This window comes from Schistocerca serialis, chromosome 5, assembly GCF_023864345.2.
Source record: "Schistocerca serialis cubense isolate TAMUIC-IGC-003099 chromosome 5, iqSchSeri2.2, whole genome shotgun sequence".
In the NCBI taxonomy this organism is placed as follows: Eukaryota; Metazoa; Arthropoda; class Insecta; order Orthoptera; family Acrididae; genus Schistocerca; species Schistocerca serialis.
The window spans coordinates 710,980,228-710,996,665 of record NC_064642.1 but is presented as its reverse complement, the minus strand read 5'-3'; the positions used below and the strand labels follow the sequence as shown (position 1 = coordinate 710,996,665).

The following is a 16,438-nucleotide window of genomic DNA, read 5'->3' as shown; positions in this document are numbered from 1 at the left end:
CAGTATAATTACAAAACTGTATAGAATATCATTCAGGTTGACAAGGCCAGAGAGACATGTTTTGAGATTATTTTACTTTCATTTGTTTACTTACGTTATGGGATAGAACATAAAACTGCGTTTTATCGAGGTACCACTAATTAGATGTATGAGACAACTAATAGCTCACAATAAATATATAAATTTTGTAATGCATACTCATATGCAAATTACGCAAAATGTAGAACAGCAAACAAGAAAGGCAGAAAGCCATTAATGTAGTATTAAAGATATTTAGTGAACGTCACACATAGTGAATGGTGAAACATTACATTTGTCAAACAAACTGACGCAATATTATGAAATACAGTAAGTGGACAATAACCAAATTTCCAGCTTGTGAGATGGCTTTTGGCCGCGTCTTTTCTCATTTCAGTGCAATCTGTTGATCGTCACCTGTGTTAATTTTCGCCACATCGAAGTTGGAGATTGAGGAGTTTGCCTTTCAGTTGAACTGGCTGTACACGTTGCAGTTAAAACTTTGTCCCTCGTTTTAAAATAGTGCTTTACGTATAACGTTTTTCCATGCTCCGGTACGTTTTCTTTTTTCACCTTTATTTCTACGCTTACTTCAAGACATAAAAAATACTGTATCAACAGGTACAAAAAATAAAATGAAAAATAATCGTAGTAAAAACAAAATACCATTTCATATGCATTGGGTAAGCAAGATAGCTGTTAAAATGGCGAAAAATTTGGTTTCTGTACAACTTGTATCGCAGCAGTTTCGCTATTCAGCAAAAATATTCAGTATATTTAATTTCTGGGCAAAGAGTCTGTTCTGGGAACAAAATTTGTCCAGGACTGTAGGTGATATGCACAGTTCTTGTAATGATAGGGTCAGTCTATTGGTATGTGATTACTGACAAGCAATTAACTCTGCAGCATTTGTTTGTTTCACATTAACTTTAGATTATGATTGCATGTATGTTAAGACGGCGTTAGCACTAACTCGATGTTTGTGCTTTTGAAGAAGCAACAAAGCGAACAAATATTTGCATTACTTCCACCGGCGGTGACTTGACTGCTCGGAAGTGCCTCTACGATATTCGCACCAGGAGCTTTCCGTAAAGATTTGCGCTGTCTCTCTAATTCCAGATACTCTATAGATACGAAATTTCTACACGTGCTTCTACTGTTCACCTTTGAAGTACAGTATATTAGAATAATGAATATCGGCGAAGTTCTTCGAAAGTAATTCTTCTTTGAGGCCACAACGATCTCAGTGGTCTTCGTAAGGAAACACCAAATATTAATGCAGAAGTAATTGTACTCAGGAAAGCATTAAAATACAACAGAGAGAGAACACGAAAATCTAGAGTGATATTAACCGATTTTTTAAGCGTGTAGTTGAGGGTTAAAAAGCTCATATGGAAGAGTCTCTTACAGTTTCATTTAAGTGTTGCTAATGGTAGACAGGCGAGTGTAATAACAAAGGCTTAAGAGATTCGTGTTCAGAGTACTGTGGCATCTCTTATTATGAAAAATTTAGCAGTTTAATCGTACGAATATAAACTTGGGTCAAATCCCAGGTGATAGACTTACTCCTCATGAAATCCTCAACTTAATAAAGAGTAAAGGAATGAACGTCTGGTCCGTACAGAGGATCCATTAAATGTCATGAGAGGAGAGCATTATAGTCTACCACAAAATAACATCTTCGCCAGATTTTATACGAGGCGTTATAGCAGGCGATACATAACGACGATTGCGCAGGTACTATTAAGTCACGGTAGATATCTTATTCATCTCTTCCTAATAGATTGTAAAAACCTTCGGTACATGATAAACATAATGAAAAAATATAGTATGACCGAGCGAGGTGACGCAGTGGTTAGCACACTGGACTCGCATTCGGGAGGGCTACGGTTCAAACCCGCGTCTGGTCATCCTGATTTAGGTTTTCTGTGATTTCCCTAAATCGTTTCAGGCAGATGCTGGATGGTTCCTTTGAAAGGGCACGACCGACTTCCTTCCCTATCCTTCCTAATCCGATGGGACGGATTACCTCGCTGTTTGGTCCTCCCCCAAATCAACCTATATAATATGAGAGTGTTCGAAGTTTTTACAGCCCAGGTACGAGAAAAAATTCTTACACCTATCAATCCAAGAGTTCTTTTCCTTCATCAGTTGCAATTTAGCGTACTTTATTCGTATGTATGTGCATCTGAAGATCAGTTATTTTACTACCTACGAACACTGTATTCGCAATATGTTGTTCTTTCGTATAAATATGTGTGTTTTTTCCGGGATTTTTATGTATATAAACTCTTTCTAATTTCACGATTGTAATACTTACGAAAGATGCATTTTCGAAGAAGTAAAGTATTTTTGAGATGCAGTGAAATGTGCGTTCGTAGATTGTGAAAAAATTCTGTCCCATGTGCGCGTCGTCTTTCTTTCACGTATCCCATAGCAGTCAGTTGAGCATTTCGCCAGCGTTCTCGGGTTGCATGAACAAAATTGTTGAATTGAGCAGATGCTCTCGATACTTGGTGATTGTGACTATACGCGCATTTTATATTTGTCTATGTTGGGCGTCAAGTAGAAGACTCTGCATTAAGCGTTGATTATCGGCAGTGGATATTGCCACCCTAGTGACAGTAGCGTCACATGGATATTTCTATTGTGTGGGCGTCCTGGGACACGAAGGCCGGTTCATTATATTTCATAATTCAGTAGTAATCACGAAGAAACTGATCTATTTCGTGTTTTCAGAAACACTCTGTATTACGTAGACTATATATGATTGGCGATTTTGAGGGGGAAAAAATCGTTTAAAGAACTGTAATCATAAAATATGAAACTGTGATGTTTCACTTTTTTTCTCGGAGTCAGTTTGGACAGAAAACATGTAAAAGGCGACGACACGATTTAAGTGATACATACTCATACGTTGTATATACGTATAGAAAACATTTTAGATATTTATTAGTGCAACGTCCTCAGAGAAAGATGATGTCACTGAAACAAATTAATATCGGGAGGCTTTCCTTGGTTGAAGGTGAATACCGTAATTGGTAAACCCATCCCATGGGGTCCCATATGTGTCCCACTATCAGCTCCTCTGATACTTGGCATCTAGCGGTCAGAACCAGGGTGGCAGGACATTTAAAACACTTTACAGTACATTGATCATGGATTTACGGGCCTCACAACCTCCGCCTGCTGATACTGATCAGAGTCAAGACTTTCTGTTACTGCAGGATTCTAGGGATACTCGATGACTTGTCTTTTCATCTCATTATTTGCGATTGACAAGCATAAGGCAAATAATACACAGCAATGAGACGTACCACTGGACACAGAATCGGTGCAGGGTGTGGTTCAGGGAAAGAGATATATTGGACAGGGACAGAGATATATTGCTATCCTGCATCATAAAAATAGAATATTTAGGCTGCAACTATGATCACTAGCCATGGCACCTTCAACTGCTTCATACCTTTGATAATTGAAGAAAACCCCTAACTACCACGTTTTTTTTTACTTGAGCAACAAACCTCTTTGAAGCTTCCTTCTTTGAGTCATCATCGCCCTTTAGGGACACTACGATGAAAGAATTCAGATTGAAATTGTGAAAGTTTGGAAAATTCATCATTACTGGCCTCAATTATTTTTGAGTGAATATGAACTATTTCTGGTTGTTCGAAATTCCCCAATTTGGATAAGCAGTTATAGGAAACAGTTTAAACAAGCTCAGCTTCATATTTTTTAGCATCGTGGGACGGATTGTGCTAGAGCTCATTCTGCAGCCTATGTATTCTATTTTTATGATGCAATATGAGAATAAATTCGTATTTTTGTCTGAGGAGTGTCTGAACCACATCCTGCTCTGGATCTCTGACCAGTAGTGAGTCTTATTTCTGTATAGTATTTCCTTTATGCATATAAATCGCAAATAGTGAGGTGGGCAGACTTTCGGTGGATATCAACAGAAATATGCGGTAATAGTAAATGCCTCAAGTCAGTGTCACCAGGCAGACGTTTGAAACCCGAAATTCATGATTAGTATAAGGAAACAATCTGTATTATGTCTCAAATGCCCAACCATTCTGGTTCTGATCGGTAAATGTTGGAAAAGATCTCATGGCGTTGCCATTTACATATTTTCTATGAAAACTGACTGCAAGAAAAAAGCAAAACATTACATTTTCGTAAATACCGTTTCAAACGATTTTTTTCAGTTTCACCACATCACATATAGCCTATATAATACGTGTGTTATAAGAACAGCTTAGTTTCTCTATTATTAGGGCTAAATATAATGAATGCATCTCTGCGGCCCAAGCCGCTCACAATGTGGAATTAGCTATTTGACGTTGGAACCACCCGAGTAGCAATATCCATTGCCTTGATCATCTTAATGAACAGAACTTGCTGAGTTTCACATGACCGCTGTCTCCGGAATTCGTGTTGATTATGATTCTTGATTTCTAATAAAAGTTCTCTCGAGGCTAGGGGATCCAGTGTACTCCCCTGTATTTAAGGTATTATAAAACACCCAGAGACTGAACAAGAAATTTTTATTATATTTCTTTAAAAAATGGATTCTTTATATTTTTTTTTACTTTTTACGTGAAATAAATAAATATACGCTGTGTTTTAGAATGACTGGGTGATGAAAATTTGAAAATGTGTTTTAATTCGGAATTGGTAATCTTTTTCAGCCAGTTTCAAGTATTGTATTAAACTAGACTCTTCCGTTAGACTGCGTAGTTGTAACGATATTTTACTAACATTCGACAAATATGGACGTAAAGTACGTTGTGCGTACGGAAATAATAGGTGGGATGGCAAAAAAAGCAAAACTATCATTGGAGCATGTTAAATGACACCATGGCCTTGGAAGTATCGAAGATTCCAAGACCTTTCTCCCATCATTTCTGCCGAAAGGTAGGCACACGATGTAAAAGACTATAACTTTGCTATTAAAGTTTTTAGTTATAGTATCGGAAAAGCGCAATGTTGCGATACCTTTTTGTTAATATTAATCGCTACTGTAGTCCATATGCAAGTTGTATTCCCGCAGAGAATACATAGAAGTATTGTAGCTATCAATTCATTGTATCCAACTGTAATGGGAGTTTTAATAAATTCTAGTTTATATTGTCAAGCTACAATACTAATCTCCGGAAAGTGTTAATTTCGTAGTCGTCATTTTACCATAAGATTATGAGGGAATTCAGCTCCTGATAATAACTAGTTGAGCAATTATAGTATAATTTGCGCTTGCTGTTAAAATCGTTCTCTGATGGCGCTTGTAACTGGATATTATAGAGCCATCACGCATGGTAATATACTTCATAAGAGAAGCAACACGGAAGGGGTTATTCACATGCTTTGGAAAGATGTCGGTTAAACGCGATTTCGTTTGTTGGCGACTGTTTATCGAGGTTGACGACTTAGAACTTCTTTCTAGCAATCTGGATTCCTTAGTTATCTCTGTCAGTGCATCATCTGGTTACAACATACCCCCAAATAATCAACAACGTTTATCTTGAAACTTCCTGGCAGATTAAAACTGTGTGCCGGACCGAGACTCTACATCGGGACCTTTCGCAGGAGAGATTCTTCGTGCTTGGGTAGCTCAGTTGGTAGAGCACTTGCCCGCTAAAGGCAAAGGTCCCGAGTTCGAGTCTCGGTCCGGGGCACAGTTTTTAATCTGCCAGGAAGTTTCATATCAGCAGACACTCCGCTGCAGAGTGAAAATCTCATTCTGGAAACGTTTATCTTGCATATATTCCAATCTGTGCAATCGAACAATCGAAATGTTTCATTAAAGTCATCAATTTGAAAGGCGATCCAGTCAGCTTTCCATCTAAGCAGGTTTGTTCCCAAGAGACTCAGTGGACGCAGCGGGAAGACGCTCGCAGTTGGAGAGAGAGAGACACTCATAGTGCCCCCCTGCTTTTAGCGGCAATGGCCTTCAGCGCGGCGCTTGCGCTGTGGGCAATGACTGTGCTGCCGGACGCTCCTGCGGTTAAAAGCTGAATTAAATTCAGCAGTGCACTGCTTCGGTTCATGAATCGGAAATTCTTGATTCTCCTGTTGTTTTAATTTAATGGCAGGAATATCATGGGATTTGCACAATTTGATCCGGCGCCTGCCGCGCGGTCTATGGCGTCTTGTCGCGGTCCGCACGGCGGCCCCCCGTCGGAGGTTCGAGTTCTCCCTCGGGCATGGGTTTGTGTGTTGTCCATAGCGTAAGTTAGATTAAGTAGTGTGTAAGTTTAGGGACCGATGACCTAAGCAGTTTGGTCCCATAATATCTTACCACAAATATACAATTTCTTCTCTCTCTTTTCTTTTTTTTTTTAAATCCGGCGCCAAACCCGACAAATGTGTTTGCAACATATCCGCCGAGAAGGTCTGGAAAGTCACTTGAATGCCAACTGTGAAATGAAAGTCATTTGACATTTGTGGCTCTCTGGCTCTGGGTACTATGGGACTTAACATCTTAGGTCATCAGTCCCCTTGAGCTTAGAACTATGTACACCTAACTAACCTAAGGACATCACACACATCCATGCCCGAAGCAGGATTCGAACCTGCGACCGTAGCAGACGCGCGGTTCTGGACTAAAGCGCCAGAACCGCTTGGCCACCGTGGCCGGCTGACATTTGTGCAGAGGCTACAACATAGCAACATGGTTTGGTATGTACAACAACTGTGCTTATTTGAGAAGATACTCCCAAATTGCCAACCACGTTTAGTTTTGTAACAATTTTCTCGAGGTGTAAGAACGGTAGATGCTGCTGCTTGCTCTTTGCACAATGTTTCTCATAGCTAAGTCGGCATAAATTGATCCTTGACAGTTGCAGTGGGCTGGGCGTAGCAGCTTCGCGCGTAACGCTCAACCAATAATCTAATGCGATTTTGTAAACGTCTACGTGGCAATGTCTCAGTGTTGTCACAGCTGTATAGACGGCTATTGTTTTCCCCTGCAGCCGTTGGCACTTCAGAGGTGAAAGCTTTTAGGTACCTGTTTACACCGTCTCGACTGTGAGAGCCGTTTATTTTTGATTTTATCAGTAGGACAGAGACTGAGGGAATCGACCTTGCTTTTGAAACTACTGCAGAAAGTTCTGCACGGGGCTGGGCGTTATCGTAAGGTTTTCGTGTGATGCCCCGTGTAAACATATGCGCTGATGAAAACAGTAGCGACCATTGCAGAAGCATAACAAGGAAGAGATTGAGAGCTTCCGGCGGCTGTTGACGAAGAGGTGTGGGCAGTTAGTCATCCACGTCAACAACTGCAAACACGCCTTCTGTCAGGCTTCACAAATCGTCAGTTGGTGTATTCCCATGTGTGACTTTCTACAGAAGTTCCGCGAAGTGCTTCGCCAACGTTTCTCGAAGTTGCAGAAGAAATCGCGCAGCCAACACGTCGACGTATACACCGTCTGTGGTCCGCATTGCCGTCCAATGCCCCGAGTCCACATTAAGATTCTTCCGCAGTGTTGCAACAAGCGACCACCCTAGTTCATCAGAAGACCCGAAATGAATTTTTACTCACTTGCATATAAAAGAGGCGGATACGATAAATTCTGTCGTAGGTAGAATATTATCCTTTGTATTATCAGTTATGAATCGTGTGCAAACCCACTGAATTTCCATGGCTGATGTATATCGGTCACTGCAAATGTCGAGATGATTTTGTTAAAAAGGGACACGACCATTTTTCTTGACAGTGATTTCCCCAATCCTTGTTTGTGGTCTCTAATAGTCCCGCCGTCGACGACACGTTAATTTCTAATTTTCCTCCCCTCATGAAATTTCAGTCTAAGCGTTTTGAGAAACAATTTCTCATCCTAAGGTTCTTCACATACGATTTTTGTATACTTAACGTAAGGATGAGAAATTGCGTATCGAAACGGATCGTTAGACATCATATTTCTAATTACATGTGGACGAACCAAAGCTTAAAACTCCACTACCATGACCTGCCACTAGTTGTAATGAGAAAATCTAGCATTTTAGGTATCAAACGTTTAGTGTAATTTGTTCATGCACCATACTATTCAGTAGCTTACATAAATTGTTCTAATTATTCTATGCTTTACAAAGTTTGAAAATTCACATATCCAGCTTACTCACAGTTTTTGGTACCGAGATAAAATTGATCCTCAGGCAGCCTAGATGTGAATACCGTTCGAAGTATTTTATTTGCTCCAGTTCGCTTTGCGCAGCAGGACCTCCAGCACGCATTCTTCTACCTTCAAAATTAGGGTAAAGAGGCATCATTCTGCTACGTACAGAGGCACTTTTGGAATCCATGGCAGTAAGACAGCAGATGGAGCATCCACACATACGCTTCAAGCAATCTCTACCTCTCAATCGGCCATCTCCTTGCGCTTCGATGTGTTATTGTGGACGATAGTATCAATTGTTGCAAAATTATTGTTGTTGCGCTCTTCCCTCAGAAGACTCGTTAGATGCAGCTCTTCACGCTAATCTATCCTAAGCAATGCTCTTCATCTCTTCAAAATTACTGCAGCCTAAACTAATTTGACTCTGCATGCTATACTTTCAAGGTGCTTATCCACCAAACTTCCCTTCATTACCAAACTGACGATTTGCTGATGCCTCAAGATGTGTATTATCAACGATCCCTTTTGTTACTTATGTTGGACCGTAAATTTGTTTTCTTCCTTATTTAGTAACCCTCCAATAGTTATTCTATAGTGACTTGTCTAAAGAGTGAATTAGCTCCGATTGGTTAAACAGCCACCCGATCATTACGGTCCCGTAGAGAAAATGAGGAAATATTGCTTCTCCTCCTTGTAACTGCCTTATGTAAGAGCTTACTTCTCCATAAAAGAGAACCACCAGTGTGTGATACCAGAGAAGTGCCGCACATCTTGACGGAATGAACAAACGGCAGCAAATCTGTTTGGAAGAGCACCTACTCTCTGTTACGGGCAATCCCGTCGGCAGTGATACTCGCCTGTTCACTTTCTGTGAGCGAAGCAGTTTTGGGCCTCGACTACTAGAGACCCGATATGTAGATTGTATGGATATATTTATATGTTTTGTATTCAAGTTCGGTATCTTTTTACATTTATCAGCTTACTATTTTACTCTTCTCTGTAAAAAATGATATATTCCTAATTGAAGTGCTTTGATATCTGGAAGCTCTTCAGTGCCCACACCCGACTCTGAAAACTAAGTCTTTCCTTCTTTCGAATCTCAGCAAAGGGAGACTTTTCATCTCCGAATATTGGTCGGTAAGAGACCAGTATAGTATTTCAATAATCAGATTGCGCTTCAGCGTTTTGGCGGATGGGTAAAGTTGGGTTTCGCTCTATCTTTGCTTCTCCAAAGGAGTATGGCGGCGTTGGAGTATAATTTTGTACATTTAATCCATTGAAATAAAATGAAGTGATCGTATGGCACTGTTGGCCGGGAGTCCCCACCCAAGGGAGGTGCGGCCGCCGAATCGAAAGTCTTTTCAGTTGACGCCACATGGGGCGATTTGTATGTCGATGATGGTCAAATGATGATCGGGACAACACACTGTCCCCGAGCGGAGGAAATCCCCGACCCGGCCGGGAATCGAACTCGGGCCCGCGGCATGGCAGTCAGACACGCTGACCACTTTTATTTTCAGCTGAGTGGCGGTCACGCCATCTATCAGTTTCTTTTTATGCATTTTATCCTCTTCATTACTTTTCACAGTCGTGTTGCAGCGGTCGCATTACAGATCATCGCAACCATATTACTGTTTGTCGACTGTCGCACTTTGTGACTCATATACGCAGATTTTGCCATCTCTACATGTGTTGCAAGATTTTTCCTACATATCTGTACAAAGGATCAAGCGAAACGTCTATAATGTCCTTAACGTGGAACGAAGTTTAAATGTTAAAACAATCGTAACTTGGTGTCAGAGTTCAGCGAAACCCTTTGCATTTGACGAGTATCATAGCGTAAAGGTGTGGGCGAATAATGTTTTCGTAACATTTTGCCACATGACTGCTGGTGACGCAACTGCAAGGTGCCTTCTACAATTTTGACGTTCACACTGCAGCAGGGAAAGGTGCGACACTTGCTCACTGTAACATCATTGCACGACGCTCAGTGGTAGAGAAAAAAAATCCCTCTACACAACAGGAGCTTGCAGATTTCAGACAGCATCGGCCACCTTTTTCATTACTATTCTACCTCTTCTTCCTCTGAGCGTGTCTGTGCTAAGTTCTGTCACCCATGTGTGAAGCCAGTTGCTGTAGTAGATTTCTCTACTTGTTGTTGTCGTGGTCTTCAGTCTGAAGACTAGTTTGTTGCAGCGTTCCACGTTAGTCTGTCCTGTACAGGCCTCTTCATCTCTGCGTAACTACTGCAGCCTACATCCATCATTACCTGCTTACTATATCCAACCATTGGTCTCCATATACAATTTTTACCTTCCCATTTCCTGCGAGTGCCAAATTGACGATTCATTGTTATATCAGGCTGTGCCGTATCAATCGATCCCTGCTTTAGTCACTTTATGCCAGAAATTTCTTTTTTTTTTTCCTTTTTAATTCAGTACCTCCTCGTGCGATCTACCCATCCGAATTTCAACATACAGCACTACATTTCTGTTCTTGTCTAAACAGCTTATCGTCCGCGTTTCACTTTTGTACAGGGCTACGATCCATACAATATCTTCAGAAACGACTTCGTAACAGTTAAATTGATATTCGAAGTTAACAAATTTCTGTTTTTCAGACACGAGGTTTTTCTACTATTGCCAGTAGTCATATCCTCCCTATTCCGGCCATCGTCAACATTTTTCCCAAATGGCAAAAATCACCGATTACCTGTAGTGTTTCATTTCCTAATCTAATTCTAAAAGCATCACATTATTTAATTCGACTACATTCTATTACCTTTTATTACTTTTGTTGATGGTCATCTTATAATCTCTTTTCAAGATACTATTCGTTCTGCTCAACTCCTCTTTCAAGTCCTTTGCCAGCTCTGGCGGAATTGCAATATCATCAACAAACCTCAAAGTTTCTATTTCTTCTCCCTGAGCTTCAATTACTTTTCCAAATTTCTCATTGTTTTCCTTTACAGCTTGCTCTATGTACAGATTGAATAACATCTGGTTTAGGCTACAACCCTATCTCACTCCCGTCTCAACCATTGCTTCCATTTCATGTCCTTTCTATCTTATAATCGCCGTCTAGTTTTTGTACAAATTGCAGATACTACGTTTTATCCTCGTCAGAATTTGAAAGTTATTGGTCCAAACAACAGTACCAAACATTTTCACTAAAGCAAGGAATGCTACATACTTAGGTTTGTCTTTCTTCAGCCTGTCTTCTGAGATATCTGCTAGGGACAGTATAGCCTCGCGTTTTCCTACATTTCTCCGGAATCCACAGTGATTTTACCCGAGGTCGGTCTCTGTCAGTTTTTCCGTTCTGTAAATATATTTTAACTAAAGTTCAGTCTTGATCACAACACTTATGTCTCAATAACATAGGTGACCGGTTTCGGTTATATTTATATTTATTTTTGTATCAGTTGACTTCGTAGCAGCTGAGGAGAGCTCCGCCTATCATCCTCCAAGGAAGCCATGGGTCTGAAGATGGTTATATAAATATAACCGAAACCGGTCACCTGTGTTATTGAGACATAAGTGTTCAAAATGGTTCAAATGGCTCTGAGCACTATGGGACTTAACTGCTGTGGTCATCAGTCCCCTAGAACTTAGAACTACTTAAACCTAACTAACCTAAGGACATCACACACATCCATGCCCGAGGCAGGATTCGAGACATGAGTGTTGTGATCAAGACTGAACTTTAGTTAAAATATAATAATCTATTGATCACTGTATTCCAAAAATGTTTACCAAAATTGTACTTCTGTAAATAGATAGTGGCATTAATTTGGAACCAGCTTATATCAACATCCCACCTCTTTGTATCTTAACGCGGCAGGACCTTGTTTCCGCTTTGCGGAAAAATACATCTCGCACCCATTCATGGATAAAAATGACAATTCACATTGTCTTTTCGTTGCAGTCTTGATGATATATCAGCTGTCACTTGGATCGTAGCGTCTTTTCTTATTTGTGCGATGACGCAGTCCAATGCCAGACGCGTGGTTGGGTCATCATTACGTCTCTCTCTCCGTCCGTTCTCTCTCTCTCTCTCTCTCTCTCTCTGTGTGTGTGTGTGTGTGTGTGTGTGTGTGTGTGTGTGCGTGCGTGCGCGCGTGCATGCACATGTGTGTGTCTGTCTCGAACGTGACTTGCCGCTTCGCCTTTTGCCTTTTCCACGACTCGTTGCAGCAGAATTGGGCGCGGTCTCGTATGTATGTAAACATTGCAGCTACAGGCCATTGACGTCAGCCGCAGCACAGCTTCTTCTCAATGGAGGGAAAACCATCCTCGAAATTTATTTGAGTTGTTAGTGCGTCAGAGCGCCATTCGTAGGCACCGTGAAATCACTACGCGACGTGACACACGCAGTGACGAAGCGGAATGACAGGCTGGTCGTGGCTTTTACCCCGCGATAAACGCCGGGAAGTTGTGTCCTGCCGACAAGGAAACCACTGTGCTCGCACTTATCGGACGGATCAAAGTGTGTCACCTTCAGTAACATGAGAATGACATCTCTGTTCTGGGGTATCGTATTCGCGATTCATATTCGCTTTTTCTTATCTAATCCAACTTCTGGTACTCTGGAATTACATCTCTAGAAACTCAGATTGTACCATTTCCTGCTTCGGTGAAAACTACGATTGTTGTATCTGAAATAATGCGTAAGTGACCGTAATTTCTTGATTAACGAACGTAGAACTTGTGAACTACACACGTACTGGCAGTAACTCTCCCTCTATACAACATGAAACGAGCTCCTAGTCTCCGCCTTGGAGGCCCAAGGCATCCCGACCGGCCGCCGTGTCTTCCTATGCGTCATGCAGACGCGACCTGGAGGGGCTTTTGGTCAGTACATCGCCCTCCCGGCCGTTTTGTCGACTTTCCAGACTGTGGAGCCGCAACTTCTCGTTCAAGTTTCTCCTCAAATGGAATCACGAGGCCAAGTGCATCCCGCATTTTCTTTCGTTCTATATCTCTACCTGTTTCTACGTCATATTTCGTCAGCCGCTGATTTGAGGATTTCGCATTATACCTCTGGAAACAACATCGACGAAAACTTCATTCAGTTTTTTATCACAGAGGATGCCAATCCCCTGACCTTCACAGGCAGACTATACAGCATTTATACCACTAAAAGCTAGTCAGTTGCATCGTCGTTTACCATGTATCTAGCACCGTCTTGAAAAAGTATGTGCACTGTCGCATCTAGGCAACGGCCTTACCGCAGTGGATACACCGGTTCCCGTGAGATCACCGAAGTTAAGCGCTGCCGGGCGTGGTCGGCACTTGGATGGGTGACCATCCAGGCCGCCATGCGCTGTTGCCATTTTTCGGGATGCACTCAGCCTCGTGATGCCAATTGAGGAGCTACTCGACCGGCTTCGGTCAAGACTACTATCTTACGACCGGGAGAGCGGTGTGCTGACCCCACGCCCCTCGTATCCGCATCCTCCACCGAGGATGACACGGCGGTCGGATGGTCCCGGTAGGCCACTCGTGGCCTGACGACGGAGTGTACTGTCGCATCTACTTGTCTGTTCCCCAAAGACGTACGGACGCTCATCATGTTTGATTCCATGGAATTTGGACTAATGCTTGTCGCTATAATTACGTTAAGACTACATGATTACTTCTAAGGCACTGATGATAGCTGCACTGTCAGTTGATATCTAGATCTGCAATGCAATAAAGACAGATGATATTTCGACCGATGCTGACCTCCTTTCTTTTCTGGAATACACTCGTGTCGCCCGTTATAGATTAAAATCACCTTGACTTAATCATCTCGACGGCCGCACATGTTTCATGGTATTCGTTCCAATGCAGTGTCTCCCACTATACTTTTGCTTTTAACACTGGTCTCCCCGTCTGGGAACGTCCTTAGCCGCCTATTGTAAGGTGTCGTCTCTGCGCAAATTCTGTAGCTACTGCACAGCTAACAGCTTGCGCTCCTCCTGCGCCAGATAACATGTTGTTACCACTTTTAATCCATTACTTTGCTGCAAGGGAAGAAACGTATCGTGATACAATAATTCAAAATAAAAGTGATTCGACGCTCCCTTCATTGATCTCTGTAATCTCATATTCGCTTCGTTCAGCTTTTGTTTGTCAGGTAGGTTGCGACTTCTCTTAAACCTGTGATGAAATCTTCTTCGTTTACGTAGAAGTTTTCTAACAAGGCTTTTAAACCATGGTGGGTTTTCCCCATCTCTTAACACCTTGTTCGGAATGTAAGGTATATTGGTCACCGAGGCTTTTGAAATTCTTTACATTTGTGATCTGCGTCGTCGTTCTGAGCACTCAGTATTTGATATTGACTACTCAGATATTCAGAAATTTGTACCCTTTCACTTTTGCGAAGCAAAAATATTTTCGCGTCTTTCTTAAAAGTATTTATGACACCTGAAGTCATTGATCCTATAACATTGTTACTGTAACTGATACTCTCCTGTGCTTTAAATAATACGAAAATTTCAGGTCTGTTGCTAAGAGGTCTTAAACTTTACCTTCACGAATTAGTTCTCTATCTGCTGTAAGTATTTTTCGGATAAGACATTCAGAATAACGTCACACGAATCCTTGTCTCTGGCATCAGTTTGCAATGACGTGGCCGATACTGTTACCGGATGCCCGTAGCGGTGCCCGTCGATTACGATTTTGCGCCCACTTTTAAACTTTTCTACCCACGCGTAAAACCTCGCACTGCTGTGTTGTTTGTTCATCAGATATAATATTTCTGACGGTTGGATACTTTCCAGAAGTAAAAAAGGATCACAGCACGCTGTTCTTTCTCGTCGAGCGAGTCCGACAACAAATACGATAGCGTAAAAGTTAGTCGAGCTAATGACAAGCACTCTTCTCAAGGTTACCAAACACCACTTAACAGAAGTTACAGTTCCCTTCAGGAGGCGTTGCCCTAACTATACATGTTTTATTGAATTACTGAATGACCACATATTCTGGTAGCAACTGCCACACCAACAAATTAAATTAACCGCTACGAACTTACGCAGCAACATAATACATACCGTATTGACCGCTGCAGTTACCCCGTTAGTTCTGTTACTGCTTAGACAACTTAATTTGACATATGTGCTTCATTGCATTGTCACTGACATATTTCGTGCTGTTTGTAAACATGCACACGTGTCATTAGCCGCTAAGGCATACTGGGTGGTGGCCCGCAGTGTTTGCGTCCTCGACAGAGACAGGCACGCTCCGTTACTGTAGAACGCAGTTACAAGCTTCTGTAACGATTGCTAAGCTGCTACGAGAAAACAGGCAGGATTGACATTTTTCTCTGCTGCTCACGACATTTCGTTAGCAGTATACCTCATTCGGTTTATATGGCAATGTCTCGATCTTCGTCAGCTGTGTTCATAGAACTATTTTGTAACGGGTCGATTGTGGTAATTGAAACCCCTATGCATCCTATCTGTCACTGCGGTGTGTTGAGTATATTCGTGAAAGCATGCCCAACAGCACTCACCATACATGATTTATCGTGGTACACCCATTTTTACTTCAGTGTAAATAGGAAGACTACCTCAACTTTCCAAAGCTTAATAAAAGTAAAAAAAATCGAAATACTGTCTTCCTGTCTTCATTCAGGGTAATACAGCAGCTTGGTTAAAATAAATTTCTTGCAAAGTATGTTTTAGATACACAAGAGAAGGTACAATTGTCAGGGATAGTGACGAGCCGTCCTATGAAATCAACATTAAAGCCTCTACCAAAACTGGCAGTCTGGCAACTTGCCATGAGGTCGTTGGAAGAAGGTATGGGCACTGTTATTAGCTTCGTGCTTCAAGGAGTTATTATACTGGCACAGTATGTTCCTGAAATTTATTATCGTCCGCTAAGCTATAACTTAAAACTATAGAAGTGCAGAACGGTGGCTGCATTGACGTTAGCTGATATCCGGCAAAAGAATCTTCAATAAGACAATTTCCACAAAACGAAAAAGAGAAACAAGACTGTAAACTGCTATTGGTGACTCATGATTCCAAATTAGATTGCACGGAAGCGCATCATTAATGTTCAGAATATTACGCTTAATAGTTCCACATTCCAAGATAATTTTGACCCGATGAAGCTTACACATACGTTCAGAGCTAGTAAACCCGTGAGTTAAAAAGTCTAAAGTAGCTTCATTCAAATCAAATGTCAATTCCAGGAAAAATGTTAAGATCTTAATAGTGTGTATCTAAAAATAATTCGTTCTACATGACAGACTACAATGATCACGTTTACATGCGACGCAACTTGCGGAGACAAAAATCGGTTTTCATAAACCGT

The 16,438-nt window shown here is 41.5% G+C and overlaps 1 protein-coding gene and 1 pseudogene across 3 annotated transcripts in view; both read left to right on the top strand.

Annotated features, from left to right (window-relative positions):
* Nucleotides 1-16,438, top strand: part of LOC126481055 (uncharacterized) — a 1,230,708-nt gene that overhangs the window by 1,108,123 nt on the left and 106,147 nt on the right. The gene's annotated exons all lie outside the window — the stretch shown is intronic.
* On the top strand, nucleotides 13,349-13,466 carry LOC126482585 (5S ribosomal RNA; annotated as a pseudogene).